General features: G+C 48.2%; 1 protein-coding gene across 1 annotated transcript in view; it reads left to right on the top strand.

Annotated features, from left to right (window-relative positions):
* ANK1 (ankyrin 1, erythrocytic) overlaps positions 1–9,484 on the top strand; it is a 624,245-nt gene that overhangs the window by 410,037 nt on the left and 204,724 nt on the right. The gene's annotated exons all lie outside the window — the stretch shown is intronic.

The following is a 9,484-nucleotide window of genomic DNA, read 5'->3' as shown; positions in this document are numbered from 1 at the left end:
CCCGCGGAGACCTTTCAGCACCACGGACAGCTGCCGGCAGGCCTGCGCGGTGCGGGAGGAACTTTTCCGGCCTCCCCGTGGCTGGCGGGTCTGGTGGGCTTGCTCCGTTCGGCTCGTCGCCTCTCTGACTTTCCAAGGAAGCTGGTTTGGGTAAACGCGGCCCCGGGCTCCGGAGGTTCCTCTGCCCGGCGCTGCCCCCATAACCCACTCTCTGGCGTGGAGAGCATCTTTCCCAGGTCTCCGGACAAGTGGGGCTCCTGCCCTTCCCTGTCCCTTCTGGAGCCCAGGAAGCGCCTTCCTAACCCTCTGGGACGGCGCAGAGAGGCATGACCCCGAGGCATTTGGCAACGTCTTTGGTGCGGTCACTTTAGATTAGCAACCTTTGGCCTGGAGGGGAAGTTCCTTTGGAAGCAGACACGGGTGCTGTCCAGCCTGGCCCGCGGCCTGGTCAGAGAACAGGTCTGCCTTTTCGTGGAGACAAGCTATGTCCCCACCATGATCCGAGCTCTTAGGTAACTGTTGCTGTGTTCAGCACTTTCCTTCTGGGTCTGGGGTCTTCCTACCCCTGACTCAAAGCACCTTTAGAAACACCTTTGGTGAGAAAAGCTGGCGGGAAACACCTTGGATTTGAAGGGAAGGGTCAGTTCACTGGGCAGAGGGCTCCGGACCAGAGGTGCTTAAAGGCTGCCCCCCACCCCAGGAGGCCAGGAGGCCAGGAGGCCAGGAGGCCAAGAGGCCAGGAGTCCAGGAGCTTGCGGTGCAGTTCTGAGAATTGGAGGCAGGGCTGAGCTCCAGCTTCAGGAGAGCCATTTTAACCCAAAGAAGTCGATGTGGAGCATCGCCTGTGAGCCTTCCCGCTGGGGAGAAGGGCCCCTCAGGTTCCAGGGCAGAGGCATTGGTCTTGGTGAAGAAGGAAACATTTTTTTCCTGAAGTTGTCTCACCCTGAGAAAAAAAGTGGGACCCTGTGGTCGACCGCGGATTGTGGGGAACAGGCTGCCTGTGGGTCCCACTCCACTGGCCAGTTGGTCAGCAGGACCAGCATCCAGCCTTTTCCTAAAGAGGAGGCACCCAGGGCAGAGCTGTGCTCTGATTGTAACCGAAGTAACCAATGCGCCTGGGCTTTCCTGTACCCCTTCGAAAGGCAGCCCCTCCTCCCTCAAGGGATTGCCATCTTGTGTGTAAACAGTAGTTTCACAAAAGTACCACCCCTTTAGCAGGACCAAAAAAGAGGCCTTCCCCAAACCGATGGTGAATCAGAGTTTGGGTGGGTGCCACTGAGAGATTCCCCCCACCCAGGCCTGCTGCTGGGGTCGGAAATACCAGAGCCCATCCTGTGAGTCAGGCAGGGGGAGTCTGGTTATAGCTGACGGTGATCACCCACTGTCTTGGCACAGATGTAGAACTCCTTGCTAGGAAGCGTGCTCTCGATTTCCATTCCTGCCTATTGCTTTAGGAGCCGTGCCAATCCTCTCTCCAAACTGCTCACTCAGTGTTTTTATCCCACTTCTTGCTCTCAAGCTTCTTCCTTGATGCTCCTGATACCATAAATATTTTTTTTTGAGCAATAGCCCAAAGAGAACTCTCCCTCATTCTCTTCTTTGATTTCTTTTCATTCTGCGAAACACCCTTTAATGTAACTCCGAATCATGACTGCATGCAATACACGCGTATGAAAGTGCAACTTCAGTGTTCTTTTTCCTCCTTTGGTCTTTATCTTGACGTTTTTAGTCAACTTTATTTCCATTTTCAGTGCTAGATGGTGATATTATCCCTCCTCCCCCTGGGGTTGCGTTATGTTGTTTTACTAGCTGGTCACAGCATACTGCGTCAGTAAGCATTCAAAGCTCTTCCATGCAGATTTTCATTATTTTATGCAATATTCTGGGTGCTATGATTGATACAACAATAATCAGGAAAGCTTAATTCTTAGCAATGTTATAAACTCTTAAAGCTGATTCTTTGGGTCAAAAGGGATATGGTACATTTGTATTTCGTGATGATTTTGAGTTCTTTTAGCCATTGGCATGGCCTTGAGAGAATATTCCAGAGAATAGAGTTAAAATTTATAGCAAAATACAAAATCACAACAAGGAGGAAGGCCTTAGAGGGAAAGGTGAGGGAGGTAGAGAAGGATATTTAGAGCAGGTGGAGGAAATGCATAGAGGGGCTCGGTAAGCAGATGGCTGGGGGAGGGAGGGGGTGAATTGAAGGTTCATAGAAGGTGAAGTCTAAGACTCATTTTTCACAAACGAAGTTGTTTTTCAAGGAAAAGTATATTAAAATCAAGCAGCTGAGGACTTTACGGTTGGTCACAGACTATGGGGATGCTATGGAACCATCCTGACATCAGCATGAAGAAAGAACTTCACACATGCAAGTAAACATGTTATTCCAGTGAATTGGTAATTCATATGAACATACCACTAAGCAATGAGCATTCTGAGTTTACTAAAGGAAAAGGGGTTTGTCCCATGGGGAACCTGCTTCACGGGGACTGACTGAGCAGAGCCGCATCTCTCCCCATTTGTAGACATAATCACGGTTGTAACATCAATGGTGGTTGCAGTTTTACAGTTGATGAAATTGTGTGGGAAGGCGCTTGCTAAGGGGCGCTGTGCCACGGGGGATGGAGGCTGATGTTGTGATGCACTGACTGACACAGATAGAAACCACCTTGACACAGGGAACGGAGCTAAAACTCTGGAGCTCTGAAACACCCGCATTCTTCTGGGGCTTCATTCAGTTTTCTGTTTGTGTAGCACCATCCTCGTCCGATGCTTGCTGGGGGAGCTGCAGCTTTAAGAAAAAAAAAAGAATAAAATCCAGTATTTATGACATGTACTGATAAGTCCCCCTGCTTCTGAAGGTTTGGATGGAAATAAATAAATTGGAAAGCACGAGGAAAGCATGCATTTGCATTAAGAACGACAGCTTTCTAGGGCTGAGGAAGCCTTGGGCATAAGAAAGCGTGTGCTTTTTATGTTTACCCAGAGCTTGAGGTTAGGAGAGGAGGACAGGGGGGTTGGAGCGGGGGAGTGGATGGGAGGAAGAGGGGCAGAATTAAAGAAAGAAGGAGAGAATGAAGAGGTGAAGGAGTCAGAGAGGGAAGGAAGGGAGCTGGCATCTCAGCCCTGCTTTCTTCTATTTTAAAAATGTTTTAGAGAGAGAGGAAGGGAGAGAAGGAGAGAAACATCAATGTGAGAAACGTTGATTGGTTGCCTGCATGTGCCCCCACCAGGGATTGAACCCACAAACTGGGTATGTGCCCTGACTTGGAATCGAACCAGCAACCTTTTGGTGCACAGGACAATGCTCGACCAACTGAGCCACACCAGCCAGGGCTCAGTTATATTAAGGCTAACTACCTGCAGGTTCAGTTAAGTGCTCTGGGATAGTGTTTATCGAGCTCTCTGTTCCTCGCTCTCTCCATGTACGTCATCTTCGGATGTTGGTGAAGGAAAAGATCATATCCTATTCGTAGCTGTGGACTCAATGCCTAGCTCAGTACCTGTCAAACTGTGGGCATGCAGTAAATGAACCTGAGTGAGTGGATCTATATTTGTATGCCTGGATGTTGTCTTGGCATAGGCATGTATTCAGGTGAACAATACATTCTTTGATTGGCTGCATTTGGGGGGATCTGAAGAAAGCCCGATATTGCCTTCTTTTCTAATCATTTGCCATGCAATAGAAATTTGTAGGCAGGCAGTGGAACCATCTAATATTTTGGTGCAGTGAATTCTACCACTGAGCATGTAGTTAGTTCCTTGCAGGGTCTCTGCTGCACTAAATGTCAAGTGGTTTTAGCCATTTGGAACAACAGCAGTGTTTGCCCAGGGCCTCAGGGAGCCAAGCCGAGGAGGCACAGAAAGGAAAAAGCAAGCCCCAGAGTGGGAAGTGACCATCACCACTCTGCTGTGCAGGTGGTTCCGGCAGCCCTTCCAGTGTATGCAGCGCTCCCAGAAGGGCCCTCAGCCTTCCTCGCACAGCTGGACCAGGCCCTGCTCCTGGACTGCAGAGATGTCTTTGGTTGATCCAGTGATTGGAACCACAGAGGAGATATGGGGGGACCTGCATGAGACGAGTGGTTGGGCCAGCCGTATCACTTATCACCAGGATGGTAGATGGAGGGTCATGTGGGCCCATGTTGCCCATTTGTAAAAGTCCTCAAATTTACACTTCTGTTGTTATCTCCAAATAAGTTTATACATTTAATCCAAGAAAAAACTGACAAGATCAAAGAGAATGATTGGTGTGGTGGGGCTCAGTGCTTGAGCGTTGACCCATGCACCAAGAGGTCACCGGTTCAGTTCCTGGTCAGGGCACATGCCGAGGTTGTGGGCTCGGTCCCCAGTAGGGGGCAACCTATCCGCTGTTTCTCTCTCATCGATGTTTCTCTTTCTCTCTCCTTCTCCCTTCTCCCTTCCTCTCTCTGAAGTCAGTAAAAACATATTTTAAAAAAGAGAATGATGTTCATCACACATCTTTACACCCAGGTTCTGTTGCTAAATGACATCACTAGTATATGTTGCGATGTGAATTGATATTCGTTTGGCTTTTGAATAGTATAACTCTGTTGCATTGCGTGTTCATTACTAAACGTATTAATTTATTCATTGCAAGCTTTAAAAATACAACTTTGGTAACCCTGCTTTGGCTTCTCTTCTTATTTTAGTACCTTGGGAACCTCAAAAAGTGGAAGTGGCCCTGCCCCTCTTGAGCTCTGGGAGGTGCTTGCAGTGGCTGAAGATGTGGGAATATTCCAGCCTGCTGTGTGTCCATCTTCCAACCCAGTGCCTCCCTCCCTGCTGCAGAGGCAGTGGGGGGATGCTGTTCCGGGTGCTCCTGTCACCACCCGCCCCGCCAACACCAACCATCCGCCAGACCAGGAGAGCAGGTTTTTGAGGGTAGAGATGTTATGCCCTTAATTATGTCCAGAACTATATGGTTTGCACATCATTTGCTTCCCAAAGCCGCTGTTTAAAGTGGGGCAGAAGCTGAAATTCAGAACCTGGAGCAAGTGACCTCTCTGTCAAGGGGACCTCGAGCCAGCCTCCGGGACCTCTCTCTTCTCTTGCTCACCCCAGCAAACTAGCAAACTGCTTGCTCACCAGTTCTGCCTGTCTCCTCTCAAGATAGCAATGCCTTTTTTTTTTAAATTTGCTTCCCAAAGCCGCTGTTTAAAGTGGGGCAGAAGCTGAAATTCAGAACCTGGAGCAAGTGACCTCTCTGTCAAGGGGACCTCGAGCCAGCCTCCGGGACCTCTCTCTTCTCTTGCTCACCCCAGCAAACTAGCAAACTGCTTGCTCACCAGTTCTGCCTGTCTCCTCTCAAGATAGCAATGCCTTTTTTTTTTTTAAAAAAAAACCTCAATCTAAGGCCTCCTTCCCCCATCTTCCAATAAAAATGAGCAAGCTTTGGGGAATGGATACTGTGTGCCAGGCTCCTTTCACACATGTTAACTCATTCCCATGCTTTGCCTTAATCATGCCTTTGTAAGGCTGATTTGTTATCCATTTCTTCCTCCATCAATGCCAAAGCCCATCACTCTCTTCTTTAAGAAACCTTCCTGAATGTCCCTCCTCACTTCCACCCCAGTTAGTCTTACTCTACACTCTGCTATTTGTCAACATGTCATTTTTTCCAGTGTGTGTGCATGTGTGTGTGTGTGTGTGTGTGTGTGTGTGTGTATCACACCCATTCTTGTTTCCTCCTTTCTACCAAGTTGTAGGCTCCGTGAGGCCAAAGTCTAAGTCTTTGTACATAACCATCAGTGAATATTTATGGCTTGAATTGACTTAGAAGCTACCTTTAATAGGTTCAGACTTTTTTCTTGGTCTTTCTATTTGATTTTGGAAGACTTGGCTCTTTTTCCCCCTGAATTATTCTGACCAAAGCAAAGTCTGTCATCATCATAAAGTTTTTGTAAAAAGGCTGATAAGCTTTGCTTGGCTCCGTATCTCCATTTTTGGCTCTTGACAAAAACAGTTCAGCTCAGTTGGTTGGGCGTTATCCTGTGCACCAAAAGGTTCCTGGTTCAATTCCTGGTCAGGGTTTAATCCTCAGTAGTGGGAGTGCAGGAAGCAACAGATTGATATTTCATTCTCCCATCAATGTTTCTCTCTCTCTCTGCCTCTCCCTTCCTCTCTCTTTAAAAATCAATACAGAATATTAAAAGAAAAATAAAAACAGCTTAAAAGTCTATGTCTTACAGAGCATTAGGCCAGGAGTCAGATGGTTCTAGTTTCAGCTCTTGCATTTATCAGCTTCGTGTAGTGAACAAGCTCTGAATTTCTCTGAGCATGAAATCTCGGTATTTGCCTGGGAATGCCAGCACATTATTATTGCAGTGCTGGTAAATGAGAAAATGGTACTTCAAATCATACATTCATTTCATTTTCAGGAATGGAATGAATTTTCTGTTTTGACAAGATTTATAATCATAGACTTAGTTATCTACATGGGTCCAGTCTATAACTTTGAGATGGGCTTTATTAAAGTCCTGCCTGGCAATTGTATCTGCATATCAAAAGGAGAACATAACAGTGGTTCCTAGCCCTGGCTGAGTAGCTCAGTTGGTTAGAGTGTCCTCCTGGTACGCCAAGGCTGTGGGTTTGATCTCTAGTCAGGGCACATACAAGAAGCAAACAATGAGTGCATAAATAAGTGGAACGACAAATTGATGTCTCTCTCTCCCTCTCTCTCTCAAAAAAAATAGTGGTTCCTAAATTTTCTGAGAATACCATTGCTGTGAGGGCTGTGACCGACCAATCTGGGGTGTGGAATATCACAGATAATGGAACACATGGTGCTGTGGGCAGTCAGACTCCTCCAGGGAGAATCTGTGCATCTTAGGAGTGCAAGCATGATGTATCTTGCAAGAAAGGAGAACTTGTGTTACAGACACCCAGAACTAAAGCAAACAAGATGTACTGGCCAGCCAGTTATTATTATTTTTTAAACAACTTAAAAAAATGTGACTGGATGCTTCCCTTCAGAGAATATTTCTCTGAGTTTTTGCTAAGGTGCTAATATACTAGGTAGCTTCAGTTAATACATTTCAGTCCATTTCAGAGTATGGTTGACAATGATAGCTGCAAAGCAACCTTCTCTGTTGACCAAAGGTGGGATCTGTATTTACTGAGAGCAGCATGCCCTGGAGCCATTACCTCATTGTATCCCTCAAAGGACCATCAGAGGGTTATGATGAGGTCAGAGCTGGGCTCAAACCCAGACCCACCTACTTCAAAGCTTATTCACAGAACTCTGCACTAGGCCGCCTTCTTAGGCATTTGTTGGACCCTCAGGAGAGTCAAGGCTGTGCTAGGCACGGCAGGAGAGTCTGAACTGATGCTGTTTCCCCTGCCTTCATGTGAAGGACTTGCAGGTTCGTGGGAAAGCTGCCAGGGGAGGAGGTGATCCAAGCAGCACAGTGGAGGCCGGTGATGTGGACTCAGGACAGAGCGCCGGAGTCTGGATTCCAGTGGGAACAGGGGTGTCCACAGGCTCTTCTGTGGTCTCAGGATTGGCCCATATGATGGGCAGGACCTTGTCCAGGCACATGGGTAAAGACAAGAGGCCAGATGACAGAGCCACTGAAAACTGAGTCCTTGGGGTCACTTGCTCTGTGTCTGGCTCCCCTGCCTCACAAAACGGCTCTTTCCCCCACTTCTTATTTTGGAGATTTCTCTACCTATCATATCGTCAGCATCTCCTCCATATAATTGTTTAATGCTGTTCTGACATTACACACATAGGTACTGAGTAGATACTGGATTTTTGCTTGATATGGAGAGGAACCCCTGGGCCTCTGAGGCCCCTGGCTTTACGTGATGTGATTGCCAGGAGCCGGCCTTGGGGTTGGGTGTGTCAGGGGCAGGTGGGAGTAGAAGATGAGCACAGCCCGGCTCTTGCCCGAAGTTCTCACATTCAGCCCCTGGATCCCTGGGTCTCATTTCCTGCCCCACGAAGTTAAGTGGGTTAAGTAGTGCCCATGGAGAGCAGTGCAGTCAGGGAGAAAACTGGCACAGAGATTAGGAGGCACAGAATACCATTGAAGTAGAATTGGGAGAGGAGCGGACAGATGAAAGGAAGCATTCAAGGAAGAGGGAAGGAGGCACTTAATTATGGACTGGCCAGAGCCAGGACTCCTAAACCCAATTCTGAAATTGACCGGATAGCCCCAAATACCAAGTGAGACCTGCAGGAAAAGAGACCCTGCAGGGTCTGTCCCAATGGGCCCTCAGCTTTGCTAGTGTCAGAACCATCTGTGGGGAGAGGGCTTCTTACAAGCAGACCTGCCCCACCTCCCACCACAGAGCCTGCTGGGAGCTCCTTGGAGAGCCCCGGTGCTAGCTGACCGACAGGAACAAGTAGATGGAATGTAAGGGAGAAGCAAACCCGGAGATGAAGGAAAGAGGTGAGGAAGTAGAGGATTTGCATTCACTTGTTACTTATTCTGCATCCAATTCCCCAACAGAAGTAGGCAAGTAATGAGTTGACTTTAGTACTGTGGTCAGTCCCATGGGGAAGTCAACCTGGCCAGGGCCTCTGGACTGGGCCTGGGAGGGGATGGGCTGGGGAGGTTTTTGGGATGGAGGCTGATTCTTCATAGGCTGTTAGTGGTCAGCCTGGTGGACAAGGGGCAGGTCATTTAGCTGAGGCAAGAGCTTGTGTGGAGGGTGAGCAAATGAGGTCTGAAAGAGGTAGTGGTCCAGGAACTGTGCGCCCAAGAGCTGGAGCAAAGAGAGCAGAGCGAGGGAGGGCAGGACGAGGCTGCAGAAGGAGCTGAGACAGGGGCCCAGGCTGGGTCCCAAGGGCAGAGGCAGCCCTGAGGGGCTCCAGGCAGAAGGCTACTTGCCTTCCATGAAGAAATGGGTTGGCGGGGGGGTGATGCGGTGGTGAGCTGGGCATCTGGAAGCTGAGGGGTGATAACCCAGCTGAGGGATTGGTTGGCTTGATCTGGGGTAGCTGGTGGGGATGGAGAGCATGTGACAAACTGGAGATATTTGGGTGGTTGAGAAAGTTGGTCTTTCTGGGTAATAAAGTGAGTGCAAGTAAGTAGTCCAGCATGAAGCTGTAGGTTTCATTTTGACATGTTAACATGCGTGTGTGTGTGTGTGTGTGTGTGTGTGTGTGTGTGTAATTAAATGTCTACAGGACCTCATTTCTGACTTGGTATTGGGTAGTTAGTTGGTGGGAAGGGGAGGGGGAACATGTGAGGAAGAAAATAATAATTCCTTTTTTGGGGAATATATAGTTAGGTAGCTTCTTGGGGGCTCTGACTTGATAGAGGGAGAGAGCTAATAGCCATGTTCATAAATATCAGGGAACCTGTCAGGCTCATGGTGGAGAGGAGAGGCAGTCAGTTCAAGCCCGAACTCTTTTGGAGTGCAGATCTTTTGAGTGATGGCTTTATTTTATTTAAAAAAAATTTTTTTTATTGATTTCAGAGAGGAAGGGAGAGAGAGAGAGAGAACATCA

The sequence above is a fragment of the Myotis brandtii genome, unplaced genomic scaffold, assembly GCF_000412655.1.
Source record: "Myotis brandtii unplaced genomic scaffold, ASM41265v1 scaffold103, whole genome shotgun sequence".
Taxonomy (NCBI): domain Eukaryota; kingdom Metazoa; phylum Chordata; class Mammalia; order Chiroptera; family Vespertilionidae; genus Myotis; species Myotis brandtii.
This window is presented reverse-complemented; position numbering and strand designations above follow the sequence as displayed.